General features: G+C 47.6%; 1 protein-coding gene and 1 pseudogene across 3 annotated transcripts in view; one reads left to right on the forward strand and one right to left on the reverse strand.

Annotated features, from left to right (window-relative positions):
* LSAMP (limbic system associated membrane protein) overlaps nucleotides 1–23,884 on the reverse strand; it is a 1,353,981-nt gene that overhangs the window by 325,959 nt on the left and 1,004,138 nt on the right. The window lies entirely within an intron of this gene.
* On the forward strand, nucleotides 2,722–4,680 carry LOC140905492 (uncharacterized; annotated as a pseudogene).

Raw genomic sequence — 23,884 nt, forward strand, 5'->3', positions numbered from 1 at the left:
CCTCATTCCTTTCCCAGACCCAAACTTTCAGTTGCAGGGTCTAAATGCAACCAATCCACCCTGGTAGCAATTCAGTGGTTCCTGGATCTCTGGAAAGAAAGACATAGAGGATACAAACTTCATGATGATCAAGTATCAGCCCAGTTCTGTAGCTCTTGTTTCAGGGGCTTGTCCCATCCGCAAATGAACAAGGTAATGTGTGAACTGTCCCTAGAAGGGCACTGTCCTTTTTGAGCAGTAACCTGGCTACCGAGTATGGCACAGACATAATTATATGATTCCAGAGTCACAGAGATCTGACTTGTTATATCTGTAGACCTCCGTCTTCCTTTGCAATCCTCTGCTTTGTCTCATGGCCTTTCTGTATGAGAGCAGACTTTTTTGCTGGTGGTGGTAAAAGGGGTATTGTCAAACCTGTTTTTTAATGTCATATCTGTACATTTTGGTCCCTGGGGCTAGCTAACTACTCCAAATAAAGAGACACCTTGAGTTGTGATTTTTATCAGATCTCACACACCTTAGCAGTGTTGAGTTGTGATCACTATCGGGGGTAGGAGAGTTCTAAAGAAAACCCTGCCACAAGTGGCACTGGTGATTCAATAGGTGACACCCTTTTATTTAAGTCCGTGCAGAACCAGTTCCCCACTACAGGGCTAAAGGCATGTTTGTGCTGCTGGAGATACCAACATAGAACCAGGGATGAGACATCAAGCCAATGCTCTGACCTTTGTGAGCTCTTAAAATTCCCTTTACAGATGTGTTAACCCTTGTGTGATGACCAAAATCCTGTTTGATATAATCTAATAGTACAATGCACCCATCACAATATCTACCTCCTAATCTGGGTAGCTAATGACATTCTATCTCCCTAAATTCCCACTGCAGTTCCAATCTAAGACACTTTTCTCTTTGACATCATGCTCTAAACTATCATTATTATTATTATTAGTGGTAGTAGTAAATATGTATAATATGGTAGCACCCAAAAGACCCAGCTGGAATCAGGGCCACTTTCTGCATGTCACTGTACAAACAAGAAAAGAGGATTCCTGCTCTTAAGTGCTTAAAGTCTAAAGAGTGAACTAAACTGTGATACCCCATTGCTGTATGCTGTTAAATAGCTCCACGTTCCACCCCAGAGGCAGTAGTATTTCAGGGGCAGGTATATAGTTTTGTAGAGTGTTTGGAATCCTTCAGCTTAAAAAACACTACATAAATTCAATATATTAATACATAGTAATAAACACTGTTACTAGAATGGGACCCTCTCTTCTTCTGTGATTAGATGCCTCTGTGCTGTAGCCAGGACAGCGTGAAAGGTTTGGCTGTGATAGCCAACGCTGGACAGACATTTTAAATATGACTTTCAAAGAGGAAGCTCCTGGTCCCTGCCAACAAAAGCCCGAATGCTTATCCCAGTGGGACTTGTCTCCCAAGATATGATCTATCATCATCCAGCATGGCATGGATAGAAAAAGCATGAGCTAGACGGAAGTCATCGTCTCCCCAACACACATGTACGCTCCCACACAGATGGTTTTGCATACACTCAGTGTTCCACTGCCTAAGGAAAGGAGTGTGCGTACACTCTGAGTGTATGCAGAACCATCTGTGCTGGACCACTCCTTGCCTCCAACCCTGGTACAGTGTGTAAGTGGTGTGTGTGAGAGTGAGAGCAAGAAGTGGTCGCTCACTGGTTCCTCTAGAATCAGGGATCAGCTGTTATAACTGAAGCCAGTAGCAAAAGAGCTCAGCACATCATAGGCAGTGACAGTGCATGCTTCCCCCATTCTGCCTTGTCTGCATACCTCATCTCTGACCAGAAAGGATCCCTCTAGGGGTAAGAAGATAGTTCAGTGTCTGTGGTCAGTTCAGTTTTTGGCCTCTGCTGAGATAGTTAACAAGGGTCCAAATATACTGCCAATTGTGGAGGTGAACTAGGTGACTTGGACAACATCCCCACTAGGAACTGAACTGAAAGCCACTAAGGCATTTCATATAGAGTAGGCCACCCCATGGGACTACTCATGAAAATATGAAGGCACATGGAAGCTGGCGGAGTGGAACCATGAAAGGATCAGCAGGGAGACAGTCCTTTTGTCAGTTAAGGTTTTATCCCTAAGTATTCAGAGAACATAGACATTTAGAAAAGGCATTGCAAAATATACAACCAACAGAAGAAAAACTCCTCTCCGGGCTATAACACAGCCATGTAACCACCGGGCAAAGATCTCTCTGTCTTCTCAGCAGCCTTGCCTTCTTTCAACTACCAAATAGCCATTTTTATAAGGTTTCCTGTATTCCCTGATTGTTCCTTGTCCTGTTACTCCACCCTGCACACACAGGCGTGATCTTGGGCCTGGACTACACTACACTACACTACACTTGTTGGATTTAGCAGCATTCCATCGAATTAACCCTTCGCCTGTCCACACAATGAAGCCATTTTTTTCAACATAAAGGGCTCTTAAAACAGATTTTCTGTACTCCTCCCCAAGGAGGGGATTAGTGCTGAAATTGACATCGCCGTTTCGAATTAGGGTTAGCGTGGACGCAATTCGAAGGTATTGGCCTCTGGGAACTATCCCACAGTGCACCATTGTGACTGCTCTGGACAGCACTCTGAACTCGGATGCACTGGCCAGGTGTACAGGAAAAGCCCCGGAAACTTTTGAATCTCATTTCCTGTTTGCCCAGGCGAGCTCATCAGCACAGGTGACCATGCAGTCCCAGAATCGAAAACGAGCTCCTGCATGGACTGAACGGGAGGTACTGGATCTGATCGGTGTATGGGGAGAGGAATCCGTGCTATCAGAACTACGTTCCAAAAGATGAAATGCCAAAACATTTCAAAAAATCTCCAAGGCCACGAGGGACAGAGGCTGCAGCAGGGATGCAACACAGTGCCGTGTGAAACTTAAGGATCTCAGACAAGCATACCAGAAAACCAAAGAATCAAACCGACGCTCCGGGACAGAGCCCCAGACAGGCCGCTTCTACGCTGAGCTGCATGCAATTCTAGGGGGGACCGCCACCACTACCCCACCCCTGTCCGTGGACTCTGATGATGGGGTACTCTCCGCCATGCCTGAGGATTTTGCGGATGGGGACGATGAGCTTGAGGAGAGCACACAGCATACCATTCTCCCTGACAGCCAGGATCTTTTTCTCACCCTGACCGAAATACCCTCCCAAACCAACGAAGCCGGAGAAGCGACCTCTGGTGAGTGTACCTTTTAAAATATAATACACGTTATAAAAGCAAGCGTTTTTTAATGATTAAGTAGCCCTGAGGACTTGGGATGCATTCGTGGCCAGTACAGCTACTGGAAAAGTCTGTTAACGTGTCTGGGGATGGAGCGGAAATCCTCCAGGGACATCTCCATGAAGCTCTCCTGGAGGTACTCTAAAAGCCTTTGCAGAAGGTTTCTGGGGAGAGCAGCCTTATTCCGTCCTCCATGGTAGGACACTTTACCACGCCATGCTAGTAGCAAGTAATCTGGTATCATTGCATGACAAAGCCTGGCAGCGTATGGTCCTAGTGTTCGCTGGCATTCAAGCAACATCCGTTCTTTATCTCTCTGTGTTATCCTCAGGAGAGTGATATCGTTCATGGTAACCTGGTTGAAATAGGGGAATTTAATTAAGGGGACATTCAGAGGTGGCCGTTCCTACTTGGCTGTTTGCCTGTGCCTGAAAAGAAATCCTCCCCGCAGTTAGCCACGCGGTGGCGGGTGGGGGGCATTGGCGCTGAGCTGTTCGCATTTGGCTAGCAGGGATCTTCCCTGATACTAGCCACATGGTGGGGGGAGGGGTAAAGTGATCATTCCAGAAAATTGGATGGGGGGCGGGGTTAGTTTGGTTTCTGCTGCTGCATGTTAACCGGAAAACCGCAGCACTAAATGGTCAACTCAACATGCTTTGCTTGGTATGGGAGAGGAGGGCTCTGCTGTTATGAAGGTTGCAGAAGCCGAAAGACTATGGCTTACCATGGCTGTCTGCAAGCCGAATTCTGTTGCCCGGCACTGCGTGTGTGATCTCTAACACCAAAGCGGCAGGCACTCAATATAAGATGCAAAATGTGACCCTGCACCAAAATCACATGTGCAATGTAATGTGAATAGTATTGTTCACCGTGAAAGAGTATAGCCATTGTTCTGTAAAATGTATCTTTTTAAATACTTCACTCCCTTTTTTTCCCTCCAGCAGCTGCAAATGTTTCAAGCCTCCCTCCTCCATCCCAAAGGCTCTCTCAGATAAGGCAGTGAAAAAAACGCATGCGCGATGAAATGTTCTCTGAGCTCATGCAGTCGTCCGGCACTGACAGAGCTCAGCAGAATGTGTGGAGGGACACAGTAGCAGAGTACAGGAAAGTGGCTGATGAACGTGAGGAGGGGTGGCGGCAGGAAGATCAGAGGAGGCATGAGGCAACGCTGGGACTACTGCGGGATCAAATGGACATGCTCTGGCATCTGGTGGAGGTTCATGAACGGCAGCAGGATCACAGACTGCCACTGCAGCCCCTGCTTAACGGCCCTCCCTCCTCCCCAAGTTCCATAGCCTCCTCACCCAGACGCCCAAGAACGCGGGGCGTGTGCGGGGGGGAGGCTCCGGGCACCCAACCACACCACCCCAGTGGACAGCCCAAGCAACAGAAGACTGTCATTCAAGAAGTTTTAAAAAAAGAAATGAGCTGTAGCTCACGAAAGCTTATGCTCAAATAAATTGGTTAGTCTCTAAGGTGCCAAAAGTACTCCTTTTCTTTTTGCGAATACAGACTAACACGGCTGCTACTCTGAAAGAAGTTTTAAAGTGGCCTTTTCCTACCCTCCTCCCACACCCCACCCGGGCTACCTTGTGAGTTATCTCCCTATTTTTATAATCAATTAATAAAAAAATACATGTTTTTTAAATGATAGTGACTTTATTTCCTTTGCAAGCAAGCTGTGATCGAAGGGGGGAGGGCAGATGGCTCACAGGGAACTTAGAGGCAACCAAGGGGGTGGGTTTTCACCAAGAAGAAACAAACAGAAGTGTCATACAGTAACCTGGCCAGTCATGAAACTGGTTTTCAAAGTTTCTCTGATGCGCAGCACTTCCTGCTGTGCTCGTCTAACAGCCCTGGTGTCTGGCTGCGCGTATTCAGTGGCCAGGCGATTTGCATCAACCTCCCACCTCGCCATAAAAATCTCCCCCTTACTCTCACAGAGATTGTGGAGCACACAGAAAGCAGTAATAACAATGGGAATATTGGTTTCGCTGAGGTCTGACTAAGACAGTAAACTGCGCCAGCGACCCATTAAAAGTCCAAATGCACATTCTACCACCATTCTGCACTTGCTCAGCCTGTAGTTGAACAGTGCCTGACTACTGTCCAGGCTGCCTGTGTACGGCTTCATGAGCCATGGCATTAAGGGGTAGGCTGGGTCCTCAAGGATAACTATAGGCATTTCAACATCCCTAATGGTTATTTTCTGGTCTGGGAAGTAAATCCCTTCCTGCAGCCATTTAAACAGACCAGAGTTCCTGAAGACGTGAACATTATGTACCTTTCCTGGCCATCCCACGCTGATGTTGGTGAAACGTCCCTTGTGATCCACCAGTGCTTGCAGCACCATTGAAAAGTACCCCTTGCGGTTTATGTACTGGCTGCCCTGGTGGTCCGGTCCCAAGACAGGGATATGCGCTCCGTCTATAGCCCCACCAGAGTTAGGGAATCCCATTGCAGCAAAGCCATCCACTACGACCTGCACATTTCCCAGAGTCACTACCCTTGATAGCAGCAGCTCAGTGATCGCGTTGGCTACTTGCATCACAGCAGCTCCAACAGTAGATTTGCCCATTCCAAATTGATTACCGACTGACCGGTAGCTGTCTGGCGTTGCAAGCTTCCACAGAGCTATTGCCACTCGCTTGTGAACTGTGAGGGCTGCTCTCATCTTGGTATTCTTGTGCTTCAGGGCAGGGGAAAGCAAGTCAAAGTTCCATGAAAGTGCCCTTAAGCATGCGAAAGTTTCACAGCCACCGGGAATCATCCCAGACCCGCAACACTATGCGATCACACCACTCTGTGATTGTTTCCGGGGCCCAAAATTGGCATTCCACGGCATGAGCCTGCCCCAGTAACACCATGATCTCCAAATTGCTGGGGCCACCGTTTTAGAGAAATCTGTGTTCATGTCCTCATCACCGCACTGCTGTTGCCTCCTCACCTGGTTTCTCAGGTGCTGGTTCTGCATAAACTGCACGATAATGTGCGAAGTGTTTACAATGGTCATAACTGCTGCGGTGAGCTGAGTGGGCTCCATGCTTGCTGTGCTATGGCGTCTGCTTGGGCAATCCAGGGAAAAGGGCGTGAAACGATTGTCTGCCGTTGCTCTGATGGAGGGAGGGGCGACTGACAACATGGCTTACAGGGTTGGCTTACAGGGAATTAAAATCAACAAAGGGGGCTGGCTTTGCATCAAGGAGAAACAGAATGGCCCCCTCAAGGATAGAACTCAAAACCCTGGGTTTAGCAGGCCATTGATTTCACGGAGGGAGGGAGGAGAAAATGAATACAAAACAAATCTGGTCTATTTCTTGTTTTGATCCACTTCATCTATCTTTATACATCTTGCCGGCAGCAGACTGTGCAGTACGACCGCTAGTCATCATCCTCTCCTGGGTGCTTGGCAGAAGACGGTGCAGTAGGACTGCTGGCCATCGTCATCTTCTGGCTGCTCATTAAAAGATGGTGTGGCAGGACTGAATCGCCATGAAACAAAACTTAAAAGGATAATGACCTGGCTGAGTCACTCCCATGTTTGTCCAGGCGCCCCTGACCTCACCGAGGTTGGTTAAAAGAGCACCCTGAAGTTTGTCAACGAGAGCTACCAGTCATACTGCACTGTTTGCTGCAAAAAGGCAATGAGCGGCTGCTGTGTAGCAATGCAGTACCACGTCTGCCAACACCGAGGAGACATACGGTGACAGTGAGCTGAGTGGGGTCCATGCTTGCATCTGCTCGGGTAACCCAGGAAAAAAGGCGCAAAACGATTGTCTGCCCTTGCTTTCATGGAGGGAGGGAGGGAGGGAAGGGGGACCTGCCGATATGTACCCAGAACCACCCGCGACAATATTTTTGCCCCATCAGGCATTGCGATTTCTACCCAGAATTCAAATGGGTGGCGGACACTTTGGGAACTGTGGGATAGCTCCCCAAAGTGCAACGCTCTGGAAGTTAATGGTTGCCTCGGTACTGTGGATGCACTCCACTGACTAAATGCACTTAGAGCATTTGTGTGGGGACACACACAATTGACTGTATAAAAACGCTTTCTACAAAACCGAATTCTAGACATTCGACCTAATTTCGTAGCGTAGACATGGCTTTAACAAAGAATTAACTCTGTGCCTGCTGCAAAATAAGCAGGAACTCTTGCCCTTGTCACCGTAGAGAAGAACAAATAGTTTCAGCGATGATCATTGGGGCTATGGATAAAGCATAGTCACGTTGGAGTTACTCACTTGTTCTCTCACTGTGTCTACAAACCTGCCATTGGCTGGTCCAGACACAAGGGGACGCAGTGATTCTCGCTAACTCTTATTCATCTACTTCTCAATTTTAACACGCAGGAAACGCCATTTATTTCTTAACATTTTATAACTCAGAACCCATCTCCTTATTCTGCCTTTGAAGCATCCAGCCCTTTGTGAGAAATGACCAGCTGTAGGCAGCCTGCACGGGCCAATGTTCATTAAATGTCTCACTCAACCCCAAACCTCATGAATTGTTTAATGGACAATGGAGACAAAAGCCTTGTTTCTTCATGTGTCAGCTCTTGTTAAGTGCCTCCATACCCCTCTTGCTGCTGGCTATAAACAGGGTTAACAATCCCAGTTCTTAGACGCAGTGAGTGTGTGCACACTTCACACAGTGGCAATCACATGCACACAGCCAAGATGCACTTGCTGCACAAATATGTGAACGTGCTCACGCAGAATGCACAGAGGTGAATGCCTCTTCCAGACACACCACCACAAACAGGCAAATGTCCACACCATGCACAAGAAATTGTATACCTGAAAATGAACACACACGTAATGACCAAACTCACACAGACAGATTAATATGGGCAACGCGCACGCCCATGTGCATACACACAAACACACATTCTCTACCATCCGCACCGAGAGATTATGGGGGGGAATATCACTAGTATTCACTAATTCTGTGTGCCTTGATTTTTGCATGTCCGTCTTGGGACACCTTGTATCTGATTTTCATAGGGAATGAGCACTGGAAAATCGGGCACAAAGTGTGCCCTAGGGTGTCGACAAAACCAGGTGCCCAAAAAATTAATGGACACTTTTTGAAATTTGGCCAGCTGCATGTACACTGAAACCTCCCAGGCAAACAGCCCCAGGGCACACACAAATCCTATGAGGTCTCAGACACAAGTGGGCAAATCAGACTCTTGCACAAACGTAGCGTTCAGTGAACCCTACCAACTCACTGTAAAATCCCTTTGGAGTCTAAGGCCAGATCCTCAGCTGGCATAAAGCAGCATCAATCCATGACTTACCACAACAGTGACTGACACCATTGGAGGGTCTGGCCCTAGAACAGCTGAACGTTAGGGGTGAATGGAAGTAATGGTGAAGAGGGGTGGCAGCCTGTAGATAAAGCACGTTGATCCCTATGCTAGTGCCCAGCTCTTGGTGTGGCTCTCGTGGCATTCTCATCCTTCCCCAGCAGCAATGGGAGAGTTTCCAACACAAATAACGTTGCAGACTTGAAAATGCCGACCAGCTGGCAAAACGACGTCACCCCCACATGTAGTAAAGAGAGAGACAGCATGATTGGAAGAGAGAGAATGAGGAGATATTAGGAGTAAGTGCACAGGCAAAAAGAACCTGCTGGGGACAACGTTATTAGCCTCACAATGTACAGGGTGGGAGTGGAGATGTCTCTCAATCCATCTTTTGGCCAGGAAAGGGTGGGTGCACTATTCACACCTCCTTTCTGACTGTTCCCACAGGCATGGCAGTAATATCCATCGAGACTAGATGCCACCCTTTGGAATATGCCCCCTGCAGACTGCACTCCATGGACTGGCATCACTGAGCTCTGCAAAATGTGAAGCCAGGTGACACTTGAAACGTGAGCTGAAAGTTTCCTCAAGATTCACCAGCCTTCAGGTTCTGTTTTATCTTTTTACTTCAAAATTATAAGAAATCCACAGTCCTGGACACACAAACAGGTGAGATTCCATGGCACAGCAGTGTGAATAACTCACAAAAAATCATTGATTTGATTAAAACGACATTTTCCTGATAGTGAATGGATCCTGAAATTCTCAAGTTTAATTATGATTTTAAATTACCGACATATTTTGGCAATACATAATCCTTGTCTTGCACATGGTATATATACTGTGAACATTAGAATAAGCTATAAAACTCACCATTTCTGCTCTAACTAGTGCTGTAACATTTGCACCACTAATGAAACCAATACAATGAAGATTGAATACACCACTGTATTTCCTAACCTGGTTAGATACATGAATCATCCTATTAGGGAACACAAACAAGACCACATGGTTTATGCAAGTAACCAGGAGAGCGAAATGTGAATTGCACAATCTGATATTCCATTTAAATTTCGCATTTGACAAATATCCATGGTAAACATTTCCTTTTCACAAGTATTTGTGTTAGCAAAGCTGGAATGCTGGCGTGTTTGCAGAAAAAGAAGGCAGAAAGGTTGCAAACGCAGTCAAACTGACATTCATTTTCAAATCTGAACAAATATTTGCAGAATTATTTTCTACCACTCACTCAGCTGTACTCAGCGGTTTTAGCTGACTTTTAAACTTCCACCATCAACTTCACGGCCCTTTACAGCTCTGGGCCTGCCCACTACTTTTCTCTCCTATTTCACTCCCCCTCTCCACCCAAGCTCTCCCAGCGCAGTGAGTCTGGTTGCTCCCCCTTTGTCCTTCTCCCAAAAACAACTCCTTTCCTTTTCTTACGTCGCCTCTGCAGCCTAGAATCAACCTGTTCATCCTCTGTTGTGCAACCCCGCTCTCCTCCTTCTATCTCTTCTCAGTTCTCACTCTTGCTGGCCAGCCCTCCAGTGCTTACCTCCTCTGTACCACCTCTGCTCTTAAACAGCATATTTCAATGCATTAAAAAAGAAATCCTGCACAAACACAAATTGTTATAAAGACATTTAACCCTCCCTCAAAAACAGGAGCGAAATAGATGTGTATATAATGAAATGAACTTGTGATTTGTATTCTATATACATCATCTCCTGTACTATACCGAACCTCAGACCTCTCTCTCCCTCTCTCTCACACAAACACCGCTATTCTCTACTCTTTTCTGTAATTCCTTAGCGCAGCATCTTGCAAAACCTTCATCACATAAGTAATCCCATTAAAGTCACGGAGGCTACTCGCCTAAGCAGGGGTTTGCAAGACCATGTTCTTAAATGCTAAGCTCTCCAGGGAAAGAGACCTGTCTTTTTTATTTGACTGCAAAGCACCACATACACCCATTGGACTAGAGAAACATGGCCTGCTTTGCAAAAGTGCTGAGCCCTGTCAGATCATGTTGACTTCATTAATGGACACTCAGCACCTCTGCAAATCAAGATTTCAATAAATAATAATTGTTACTAATATGCTTTATATCATTTTTTGTTTCCTTCAGACCTTCATACTCAAAACAAAATTGAGGGGCTGTCAACTGATGTGGATCGGAATCAAAGAAACTATTGTTTTCCCAGCTATAATCACAATGCCAGAGAGCGAGGTTTTCCCTTTCCAGTCATAATCACAGGCTAAGCTCCCAGGACACAAGCTTTTTCTGGGACACTGGACATGGCATCCACGCTATGTGTGTGTTTATATTGCTGTTCTTTTTAATTTCTGACAATTCTTTCCAGATGGCCATTAACTGGAAGGAGGGGTGGAGGAGGGAGAACCAAGTGTGTGTGGGTTGCTGCTAGTGTGGAAGGTCCAATATAACAGTATAAGCAATAAATCTTAACACCACCCTATTGATAGCTCATGTGACCTAAGCAAGGAAGATGGGGGCTGTTTTGCTGAGACTCACATTCCAAGGATGGAAGTTTTTTGCTTACTGTTTTCACATTTGCCATCAGACACTGCCATGCTCCATCAAGCTCCCCGTTTTAAACACTTAAGAAGGAAAGCAGAAGGGGGGTGGAGGGTGGGGAATCCACTTCTGTGTTTAAATGTGTCTCAACAGCTATATGAGCATAAACTTGGCTAAAGTCCCGTTGCAAAATTATTTGTTCTCCTGTCTGTATGTCTGAGAAGCAGTCCTACATAACAAAATTAAGTTGAAATTATCCAACACAAAATTGTCACAGTATTCAGGTCAAAGACTTGTTTTTGATGTAGTGAATGGATTGAGGTGTAAATACAAATAACTTCATAGTTTGCACTGCTGTAGCCCTGTTGATCCCTGGATAGTAGAGAGACAAGGTGGGTGCGGTAATATCTTTTATTGGACCAACTTCTCTTGGTGAGAGAGAGACAAGCTTTGGAGTTTACACAGAGCTCTTCTATAGGAAGGAGAGAGATTAGTATCTTCAAAATCTTATTGTTTCTTCCTAATGGCCCATCAAGGCTTATGGCCTGTTGTCTGGTGGGTGTTTCCCAAGTACACACCCAGCTGTAACTTTTGCATAGTCAATATTCCTAACTTTAGATACAGAAATGATACATGCATATAAATTGGATAATCACATTCAATAAATTATAAACTTTCCAATGATACCTTACAAGACCCATCTTGCATAAAATATATCTCAGTTATGCTATATCTATATCATAAACGTATTTCCAAAAAGAATATGGGGTGTAATGTCACAGACCCACTGAACGCTTGAGTACTGTGGCATTTTGTCATTGAACTATTGTCAAAGGCATATTTGAATTCCTTCTCCCTCCCCCCCTCCCTTTGCTTTCCTCTTCCCTCACCTTTTCTGCTACACATTTGGACTCCACAGTTTTCTAGGAATTGTATAAACTCACTGGTTATTTCTCCATGTCTCTCACTCTTTGATCTGTTTCCTATTACCAACTGTTTTCTCCTCTGAGTCTCTGTTGCCTCTCTTGAGTTTATTCCTTTCCCTCTTTTACCATCATTGTGTTTTTCCTTTCAGTATTTTTGCTTAGCTCTATTAACTTTTATTTATTTTACTTTCATTCTTTTACCATGTTTCTTCTCTTAGCTCTTGTGCACCATCTTTGTATATCTTTGTCTACCTCTCGCACTCTCTCACCACAACTAAATTACCCACACAATCTCTCCTGCTGCGGAACCGCACTATATCGTATTTCTCTCCCCACCAACTCTCTGCTAAAGTCGTTCAGTCCCTATTTGCCCCTTCCTTCATTCCCCTCTTCACTCTCCACCAGTTTCCTAGAGCATGCCCTATGTATGAGGTCTGAAACCCTCACATAAAAGAGAACATTTCAGCTAAAAAATCACGAGACACTGTGGGAAAATGTTAAAACTCAATTTGTGGTTAAGGAGCAAATAAACATCCTGTGTTTTCCAAATTCTCAGAAAAAAAACCCCTAAGAACTTCTCTTTTCCTATTTTAGGCATCTCAATTGGCAAACAAATTAGTTACTCCAAACAAAATTTAGAGAGGGATAGACAATAGGAATGGAAGTGAAGATTCAGCCTTGACTATTGAATCACTATCAATGCCTCCAAAATAGGTGGGGTATTAAATTTGAGGAGAGGCATGGTTTAGTGATTGTGGCACTGAGAGGCACAGACTCCTAATGTTTGCTCTGTCACTGACCTGGGATATGTCTTCACTCCCTAGTTAACCTGAGTGTGAGCCTAACCCTGTGAGAGCATCCCCTCAGCAAAGCCCTACCCATGTTACAATGTCCTCACTGTTTCTGCACTCACTGGTGTGTCTCAGGGGGGCATATCCCATGAGCCTTTGTGCTGAGAAGCTCTAGGATTCTTTCCCAGTCAATTGTCTGTCCTTCCGGGTAAATCTGGGAAGACACTGGTGGACTATCAGCAGTTGAGTGATTTAGCCTGATTGTCTCTACAAAGTGGGTGGGTTCCAGACAGAGTTAAACTTGAACCTCAGCTCCAACCCACCGCCCAGCTTGGTGAGCTAGCCTGGGCTCAAAGCACCTCCATACCTGGGTTAGAGGTTTCTCTAGGTGAATGGGAAAGGACTGAGGCTAAAACTTGGGTAAGAGCCCTGTTTAACTGTGGAGTGAAGGCATACCCTTGGTGTGACCTTGGATGAGTCACATTACCACTGTATGCCTCAGTGTCCCTGTCTGCAAAATGAGGATAATGATGCTGACCCACCTCACATTTAGGAACGTTTGTAAAGTTGTAAGTGGAGACCCCTGGATGATACATGCTAGAGAATTTCAAAGATATTTATTATTGATGCACAAATGTCTTGGCTGTTGGCTACAGTGAAGGAGAGGAGACAGAAATGGAAAGAATGTGACAGCTTAAGCAGAAGTGTGGCAGAGGCTGTTAGAGGGAAGAGGCTAGAAACACAGCAGGCTGCTTCTGCAGTTGCTGACTGCACTGCTCAAGGAGGAGGGGTCACTCTTGACCATGCCATGGGAACATGCACGATTCTATACACATTGGAAACGGCCACCCACTGCCTCTGTCTCTTGAGACTTTTCCCCTGACTCATGACGGGAACTTCAGCTCGCCTGGTTTTGATTTCTTCCCTCTGCTTTGGTTTCAGTGTTTTGACAGCATGTTGTGTGCGGCTGTCATGGCCTCTCACTGGGAGCCGAACCCTAGGGGACCAGCACTCTCCACAGTGCAGGGCTGTGACAGCACAGCATCCAGATGGGCATGGGAGAGGGAGGAGCAGGGAAGGTAGAGAGCCATGGTATAAGCAAAGAGTTGCCAGAGAGAAATAGTAAATTAACCATCGCTGCACCTTCAAGTGTGTGGACTCCATCTCGAACCCTGACTCCAAGAGAAGATCCCCAGGTTGGAGGGGTCATTTCAAGGTTCCGCCAAAAGGTCCACTGAACTTCAACAACATGCTCAGAAGCCTAGGTGCCCCCCACTCAAGGCAAGGCCTGCTTCATGGATGGCCTACTTCGAGGGGACCCAAAAGCTGGTGTTTGGGGTAGTGCCCCAGGTAGTCACCAGAAAATGAGGCAAAACCTAAAAGTTTGGGCAGAATTTGTTTGTTTGTCTGACCCCTGGTGTTAGATTGGAACTTGTCAGATTTATACCCACATGGGTCACAGCTAGGAAAAGGGGCCCAGCATTTTGGTTCAAGCTTCTCATTCTGGGGCATTTTCAGCAAACTAGGAATTGAAACTGGATTTTACAAAGGAGATCAAGAATTTATAAAAAGGCGATCTCAGCAGATTCCTGTGCTGAACTCCCCCACAACCAGCCTGCCTGCTCAGGTCTTCTTCAGCCTCATCAGTTATCTTCACAGTCTGGTCATGCAACCCACCCCCCCCTAGTTATTACATGCAGGCTCTCTCACTCACACCCACAGAGCCTGGCTATCCCCTATGGAAGCTGCTCAGCACATAAATTTGTGCTTAGCTTTATTTTCACTGTAGCTTTGCAATTCACTTTTACAAAAATAAACTCTCCTACGTGGAACTTTTCCAAACAGCCAAGAGGCCAGAACAAACAAATGAAAAAACAGCCATATCAGCAATTCTCCAGCCATGTAAATTGCAGACACTGAGTTGATGTAAAAACAGCCACCATCCCAAAATGGTTGTACTGGGCCCTTTGCTGGTGCTCCTCTCTGTTCAGCCGGCGCTCCCCTGTTTATCCGATCTAATGCAATAAAATGCGTAATTAATTTCTAAACGCTTCTGTTGAGCAGTGCAATTTGTCAAGTTGAGTTGTTAATAGAATTAAGCTTTTTATCAGCGATTAGCAAAAGAAGGTGAAAAAAAATTAATTACGAAATTGTATGCCTCCCTGCTTCAAAGCCAGGTTTGGGATTAAATGTTTGATAAAGGTTCCCTGGAACATTATAAAACATTTAGCAAAAAGCTGCTTTCCCCGTAGTGCTTTTGCAAAACAAATTCTGCACAATGGGGGAGAAAAAAAGGTATAGCAAGCACATTCGAGCATGTGTAGGGTCAGCTTTAAAAGCTGGAAAATCCACTGTAGGGAAACTCACCCCTGTATGAATACTACTGGCTATACACCCTGCCCATATTTCACTCCTGAGAGTCTATCATGTGGCCTTTTAGATAATCTAGTGGGTTGGGGATACATAACAGTGCATCACAAACATTATTAGTTATTAACAGAATTGTGTGTGTGCGTAGGAAACATGCAGACTGGCTAACATTCACCAAGAGGTAATAAGGTTGCCAACTTTCTGATTGCAGAAAATCGAACAGCCATGGCCCGCCCCCTGCCCCACTCTTCCCCAAGGTCCAGCCTGTGCCCAGCCCCTTTTCCAAGTCATCACCCCCGCTCACTCCATCCCCCGTCCCTCCCTTGCTCTCCCCGACACTCGCTCATTTTCTCCAGGCTGGGGCAAGGGGTTGAGGTGCGGAAGAGGGTGAGGGCTCCAGCTGGGGGTGTAAGCTATTGGGTGGGGCCAGAGATGAGGAGTGTGGGGTGCAGGAGGGGGCTCTGGGCTGGGGCGGAGGGGTTCAGATTGTCGGAGGGGACTTCAGGCTGGGGCAAGGGTTTGGGGTGTGGGAAGGGGTGAGGACTCTGGTGTCAGGCCAGAAATGAGTGGTTCGGAGTGCAGGAGGGGTGGGGGCTCCTGCCAGGAGTACTGGCTCTGGGGGGCAGGGATGAGGGATTTGGGGTGCAGGAGGGGTCTCACAGCTGGGACAGAGGGTTGTGGTGCAGGAAGGGGTGCGGGCTATGAGCAGCGCTTACCTTAGGTGGCCTCTGGAAGCGACTGGCATGTCTGTGCGGCCCCTAAGCAGAGGGACCAGGTGGCTCTGTGTGCTGCCTGCACCCACAGGCCCCACCCATCCAGCTCCCATTGGCCATGATTCTGGGAGCCACGTGGAGCCAGGGAGCGTGCCATAGCCCCGCTGCACCGCCAACTGGATTTCTAACAGCCCAGTCAGTGGTGCTGACTGGCGCCGCCAGGATTCCTTTTCGGCCGGGTGTTCCACTCGAAAACTGTATGCCTGGCAACCCTAAGAGGTAAACCCAACCTCCTCTGCTTTGCCGTTGTAGTGGAGCTGGTGCAGTTCCACCACCTAACCAAAGGGTGGCTAGTTGTGGGGGAGAAGCGGGGTTGAAGGATCACAACTCCGCAGCCTTGGGGAGAGGTTTGGCCAACGCTGCCCACTACAGCTTTGTACAGCACCTGACCTGACTACTCAGGCTAGGTGCTGAGCACCTATATTAGCCCTAACACACAGGAGGAAATGTTCTGGGCTTTATGCTCTATGTGATTAATGAAAGAAATACTGTGGCTAGCTCCGCCCCCCGTCACCCCTGTCCTATAAACACAGGGCCAAATGGTGCCCTGGGTGTTTGAACTCGCACTGAAGTTGTTAAAAGATATGCATCTGAATCACAGATTGGAATTTAGCTCATGCTGGCTGTGTCCCAGCCAGAGAGTTACCAGGGGCCTGGCATGGATATCAGAGGCGATACGGTGACTCCTCCACTGACCTAGCCAGTGTGCGCTTGGACCAGAAGAATGGAGCTATATAAACAGAACTTGGTGTCAAGCTGCCTGCAGTGGCTCCAATATGTAAGTACCAACCTCAGGGCAGACTGTTAGGAACCAGGGCACAAACCCCAAACTGGCTGAGAGTTCTATACTTAGATTTCACCAACCAATTATCAAGTGTCAACTCCTCAGGCAATATAACAGACTAACTATGGAGTCACAGACAGTCCCCTTGGGTACTTCTATCTGTCTTGCCAACCAGGTGAGTGTACTATTGTGACAGATGGTGCCTTACACCAAGAATCACAGCAATATTGAGGTCACTCCCAGTCTCAAAGGACTGTGACATACACCGTAGCTCTCACAAAAAGACAGTGCTTGTAGCCAATCCTATAATAAACTATTTAAAGACTTATTAAATAGGAAAAGGAAATAAGAGTTATTTGCAAAGTTAAAGCAGGTAACCATATACACACATATGAGTTACAATCTTATGTTTCAAAAAGTTATAGAAGCTTATATAAGTAAGCTCTATATGGCCATTAGCACTAACCCAGGCCAAGCAGCTCGGGACCTTTTGCTCATGACAAGAACCCCTCCCCCGCCCCCGCCATTCCAACCAACATAGAGATCCAGTTTCTTCTGTTACGGGTTTTTATCCCCTCCTCACTTGTGCTTTGAGCAGCAAACTCAGCTGATGAGAGGAATCCACTTGCATGACTCCTCTTCATGGGTGTGGGACAAAACAAGAAGCACAGACAGCTGCAGCAGCACAGGAGCTAGCAAACAGAGCTGTAAACAGGGGAGTTTGAGTGGGAGTTCTGTTGGAGGAGAAGGTATTTGTGTTTGTTTGGCTTTGTATTGGTGGTATTTGTATGTGTAGAGGCTTGTAGGGGCTTTGTGCTGGGAGAGAAGCTGAGCCCTGATTAGGGGGCGGGGCTTCACTGACTAGGGGTCCTATAACGGTAGCAGCCAGTCAGGCAGCAGCACAGACAGCTGCAGCAGCACAGGAGCTAGCAAACAGAGCTGTAAACAGGGGAGTTTGAGTGGGAGTTCTGTTGGAGGAGAAGGTATTTGTGTTTGTTTGGCTTTGTATTGGTGGTATTTGTATGTGTAGAGGCTTGTAGGGGCTTTGTGCTGGGAGAGAAGCTGAGCCCTGATTAGGGGGCGGGGCTTCACTGACTAGGGGTCCTATAAAGGTAGCAGCCAGTCAGGCAGCAGCACAGACAGCTGCAGCAGCACAGGAGCTAGCAAACAGAGCTGTAAACAGGGGAGTTTGAGTGGGAGTTCTGTTGGAGGAGAAGGTATTTGTGTTTGTTTGGCTTTGTATTGGTGGTATTTGTATGTGTAGAGGCTTGTAGGGGCTTTGTGCTGGGAGAGAAGCTGAGCCCTGATTAGGGGGCGGGGCTTCACTGACTAGGGGTCCTATAAAGGTAGCAGCCAGTCAGGCAGCAGCACAGACAGCTGCAGCAGCACAGGAGCTAGCAAACAGAGCTGTAAACAGGGGAGTTTGAGTGGGAGTTCTGTTGGAGGAGAAGGTATTTGTGTTTGTTTGGCTTTGTATTGGTGGTATTTGTATGTGTAGAGGCTTGTAGGGGCTTTGTGCTGGGAGAGAAGCTGAGCCCTGATTAGGGGGCGGGGCTTCACTGACTAGGGGTCCTATAAAGGTAGCAGCCAGTCAGGCAGCAGCACAGACAGCTGCAGCAGCACAGGAGCTAGCAAACAGAGCTGTAAACAGGGGAGTTTGAGTGGGAGTTCTGTTGGAGGAGAAGGTATTTGTGTTTGTTTGGCTTTGTATTGGTGGTATTTGTATGTGTAGAGGCTTGTAGGGGCTTTGTGCTGGGAGAGAAGCTGAGCCCTGATTAGGGGGCGGGGCTTCACTGACTAGGGGTCCTATAAAGGTAGCAGCCAGTCAGGCAGCAGCACAGACAGCTGCAGCAGCACAGGAGCTAGCAAACAGAGCTGTAAACAGGGGAGTTTGAGTGGGAGTTCTGTTGGAGGAGAAGGTATTTGTGTTTGTTTGGCTTTGTATTGGTGGTATTTGTATGTGTAGAGGCTTGTAGGGGCTTTGTGCTGGGAGAGAAGCTGAGCCCTGATTAGGGGGCGGGGCTTCACTGACTAGGGGTCCTATAAAGGTAGCAGCCAGTCAGGCAGCAGCACAGACAGCTGCAGCAGCACAGGAGCTAGCAAACAGAGCTGTAAACAGGGGAGTTTGAGTGGGAGTTCTGTTGGAGGAGAAGGTATTTGTGTTTGTTTGGCTTTGTATTGGTGGTATTTGTATGTGTAGAGGCTTGTAGGGGCTTTGTGCTGGGAGAGAAGCTGAGCCCTGATTAGGGGGCGGGGCTTCACTGACTAGGGGTCCTATAAAGGTAGCAGCCAGTCAGGCAGCAGCACAGACAGCTGCAGCAGCACAGGAGCTAGCAAACAGAGCTGTAAACAGGGGAGTTTGAGTGGGAGTTCTGTTGGAGGAGAAGGTATTTGTGTTTGTTTGGCTTTGTATTGGTGGTATTTGTATGTGTAGAGGCTTGTAGGGGCTTTGTGCTGGGAGAGAAGCTGAGCCCTGATTAGGGGGCGGGGCTTCACTGACTAGGGGTCCTATAAAGGTAGCAGCCAGTCAGGCAGCAGCACAGACAGCTGCAGCAGCACAGGAGCTAGCAAACAGAGCTGTAAACAGGGGAGTTTGAGTGGGAGTTCTGTTGGAGGAGAAGGTATTTGTGTTTGTTTGGCTTTGTATTGGTGGTATTTGTATGTGTAGAGGCTTGTAGGGGCTTTGTGCTGGGAGAGAAGCTGAGCCCTGATTAGGGGGCGGGGCTTCACTGACTAGGGGTCCTATAAAGGTAGCAGCCAGTCAGGCAGCAGCACAGACAGCTGCAGCAGCACAGGAGCTAGCAAACAGAGCTGTAAACAGGGGAGTTTGAGTGGGAGTTCTGTTGGAGGAGAAGGTATTTGTGTTTGTTTGGCTTTGTATTGGTGGTATTTGTATGTGTAGAGGCTTGTAGGGGCTTTGTGCTGGGAGAGAAGCTGAGCCCTGATTAGGGGGCGGGGCTTCACTGACTAGGGGTCCTATAAAGGTAGCAGCCAGTCAGGCAGCAGCACAGACAGCTGCAGCAGCACAGGAGCTAGCAAACAGAGCTGTAAACAGGGGAGTTTGAGTGGGAGTTCTGTTGGAGGAGAAGGTATTTGTGTTTGTTTGGCTTTGTATTGGTGGTATTTGTATGTGTAGAGGCTTGTAGGGGCTTTGTGCTGGGAGAGAAGCTGAGCCCTGATTAGGGGGCGGGGCTTCACTGACTAGGGGTCCTATAAAGGTAGCAGCCAGTCAGGCAGCAGCACAGACAGCTGCAGCAGCACAGGAGCTAGCAAACAGAGCTGTAAACAGGGGAGTTTGAGTGGGAGTTCTGTTGGAGGAGAAGGTATTTGTGTTTGTTTGGCTTTGTATTGGTGGTATTTGTATGTGTAGAGGCTTGTAGGGGCTTTGTGCTGGGAGAGAAGCTGAGCCCTGATTAGGGGGCGGGGCTTCACTGACTAGGGGTCCTATAAAGGTAGCAGCCAGTCAGGCAGCAGCACAGACAGCTGCAGCAGCACAGGAGCTAGCAAACAGAGCTGTAAACAGGGGAGTTTGAGTGGGAGTTCTGTTGGAGGAGAAGGTATTTGTGTTTGTTTGGCTTTGTATTGGTGGTATTTGTATGTGTAGAGGCTTGTAGGGGCTTTGTGCTGGGAGAGAAGCTGAGCCCTGATTAGGGGGCGGGGCTTCACTGACTAGGGGTCCTATAAAGGTAGCAGCCAGTCAGGCAGCAGCACAGACAGCTGCAGCAGCACAGGAGCTAGCAAACAGAGCTGTAAACAGGGGAGTTTGAGTGGGAGTTCTGTTGGAGGAGAAGGTATTTGTGTTTGTTTGGCTTTGTATTGGTGGTATTTGTATGTGTAGAGGCTTGTAGGGGCTTTGTGCTGGGAGAGAAGCTGAGCCCTGATTAGGGGGCGGGGCTTCACTGACTAGGGGTCCTATAAAGGTAGCAGCCAGTCAGGCAGCAGCACAGACAGCTGCAGCAGCACAGGAGCTAGCAAACAGAGCTGTAAACAGGGGAGTTTGAGTGGGAGTTCTGTTGGAGGAGAAGGTATTTGTGTTTGTTTGGCTTTGTATTGGTGGTATTTGTATGTGTAGAGGCTTGTAGGGGCTTTGTGCTGGGAGAGAAGCTGAGCCCTGATTAGGGGGCGGGGCTTCACTGACTAGGGGTCCTATAAAGGTAGCAGCCAGTCAGGCAGCAGCACAGACAGCTGCAGCAGCACAGGAGCTAGCAAACAGAGCTGTAAACAGGGGAGTTTGAGTGGGAGTTCTGTTGGAGGAGAAGGTATTTGTGTTTGTTTGGCTTTGTATTGGTGGTATTTGTATGTGTAGAGGCTTGTAGGGGCTTTGTGCTGGGAGAGAAGCTGAGCCCTGATTAGGGGGCGGGGCTTCACTGACTAGGGGTCCTATAAAGGTAGCAGCCAGTCAGGCAGCAGCACAGACAGCTGCAGCAGCACAGGAGCTAGCAAACAGAGCTGTAAACAGGGGAGTTTGAGTGGGAGTTCTGTTGGAGGAGAAGGTATTTGTGTTTGTTTGGCTTTGTATTGGTGGTATTTGTATGTGTAGAGGCTTGTAGGGGCTTTGTGCTGGGAGAGAAGCTGAGCCCTGATTAGGGGGCGGGGCTTCACTGACTAGGGGTCCTATAAAGGTAGCAGCCAGTCAGGCAGCAGCACAGACAGCTGCAGCAGCACAGGAGCTAGCAAACAGAGCTGTAAACAGGGGAGTTTGAGTGGGAGTTCTGTTGGAGGAGAAGGTATTTGTGTTTGTTTGGCTTTGTATTGGTGGTATTTGTATGTGTAGAGGCTTGTAGGGGCTTTGTGCTGGGAGAGAAGCTGAGCCCTGATTAGGGGGCGGGGCTTCACTGACTAGGGGTCCTATAAAGGTAGCAGCCAGTCAGGCAGCAGCACAGACAGCTGCAGCAGCACAGGAGCTAGCAAACAGAGCTGTAAACAGGGGAGTTTGAGTGGGAGTTCTGTTGGAGGAGAAGGTATTTGTGTTTGTTTGGCTTTGTATTGGTGGTATTTGTATGTGTAGAGGCTTGTAGGGGCTTTGTGCTGGGAGAGAAGCTGAGCCCTGATTAGGGGGCGGGGCTTCACTGACTAGGGGTCCTATAAAGGTAGCAGCCAGTCAGGCAGCAGCACAGACAGCTGCAGCAGCACAGGAGCTAGCAAACAGAGCTGTAAACAGGGGAGTTTGAGTGGGAGTTCTGTTGGAGGAGAAGGTATTTGTGTTTGTTTGGCTTTGTATTGGTGGTATTTGTATGTGTAGAGGCTTGTAGGGGCTTTGTGCTGGGAGAGAAGCTGAGCCCTGATTAGGGGGCGGGGCTTCACTGACTAGGGGTCCTATAAAGGTAGCAGCCAGTCAGGCAGCAGCACAGACAGCTGCAGCAGCACAGGAGCTAGCAAACAGAGCTGTAAACAGGGGAGTTTGAGTGGGAGTTCTGTTGGAGGAGAAGGTATTTGTGTTTGTTTGGCTTTGTATTGGTGGTATTTGTATGTGTAGAGGCTTGTAGGGGCTTTGTGCTGGGAGAGAAGCTGAGCCCTGATTAGGGGGCGGGGCTTCACTGACTAGGGGTCCTATAAAGGTAGCAGCCAGTCAGGCAGCAGCACAGACAGCTGCAGCAGCACAGGAGCTAGCAAACAGAGCTGTAAACAGGGGAGTTTGAGTGGGAGTTTGAAAGGGGAGTTTGTCTTGTGGTGCTTGTGTGGGGTTTGGTTTTGCTGTGGGTGGTGGTGTTTTGGTGTGGTTTGTGTTTCCCAGATTAACAGGATTTAGGTGGGAAGGCTATGACAGATTCAGAGGTGGCAGTGGGAGTGACCCATGTAGCAGATGACACAATGAAGATGACTGGATGTGGAAGCTGTGGTATGTACATGATCCTGGAGGGGGCACCTGGTAAGAGTTTTGTCTGCATGAAATGCCGTCTGATAGAGCTGATGGAGGAAAAGATCAGAGGTTTGGAGATGCAGGTGGAAAGTCTGGTAGAGTTTAGGAAGGGGTTTGAGCAGATTATGGAGCAAAGACATGAGGTATCTGAAGGGAAAAGCTCAGACTTGCAGATGGAAGCAGGACTAGGGAATTCTGAGGGGAGACTGGGTGAGGAAAGTGGTCAGTGGAAGCATGTGACTAAAAGAACTAGGCAGAGGAAAAGACGGGCTAGTGAAGGAGAAATAGAGCTTCAGAATAGGTTTGCAGAGTTGGAAAATGAAGAAGGGGCTCAGCAGGTAGTCACTGAAGGTGACAGGGCAAGGAAGAAGAGAAGAGCGGTTAGTCCTATAGGAAAAGGGGAAGAGTTAATGGAGATTACACCAAATATGAGCCCCAGGAGGATACAGGATGGGTTAAAAAGGATTACAAGGGAGAATGGGAATGGAAAAAACTTGCAGCCAGAGGGAACAGGGGATAGACTGGAGAATAGCACCGTCACTAGGAAAAGGCAGGTCTATGTGATTGGGGACTCTTTATTGAGAAGAATAGATAGGCCTGTAACCAGAGCTGATCCAGAAAATAGGAGGGTGTGCTGTCTTCCAGGTGCTAAGATACGGGATGTAGACCTGAGGTTAAAAAGGATTCTAAAGGGAGCGGGAAAGAATCCCCTAATTATCCTTCATGTGGGAACAAATGATACGGCTAGATTCTCACTGGAAAGTATTAAGGGAGACTATGTTAGGCTGGGGAGGACGCTTAAGGAAATTGAGGCTCAGGTGATCTTTAGTGGGATTCTGCCTGTTCCTAGAGAAGGGCAACAAAGGTGTGACAAGATTATGACTATCAATAGATGGCTTAGGCAGTGGTGCTATAAGGAGGGCTTTGGGATGTATGGCCATTGGGAGGCATTCATGGATAGAGGACAGTTCTCTCGGGATGGACTTCATCTGAGTAGGGAAGGAAATAGACTTCTAGGATGGAGGCTGGCACAACTGATTAAGAGAGCTTTAAACTAGGAATTTGGGGGAGATGGTTGGGAGATGTCCAGGTAATCTCCACGCCAGAATTTAGCATAGAGTGGAAAGAAAATGAAGTAAGAGTGGATACAGCTGTAGGTAGGAGGAAGGGCAGTGTAGATACAAGTCTAATAGGTTATACTGGTAGTAAAATAACCGTGCCTAATAGGGTACAGAATGTGAGTGAGGCCAAACAGCAAAAATTAAGAT

Source organism: Lepidochelys kempii, chromosome 1 (assembly GCF_965140265.1).
Source record: "Lepidochelys kempii isolate rLepKem1 chromosome 1, rLepKem1.hap2, whole genome shotgun sequence".
Classification (NCBI taxonomy): Eukaryota; Metazoa; Chordata; order Testudines; family Cheloniidae; genus Lepidochelys; species Lepidochelys kempii.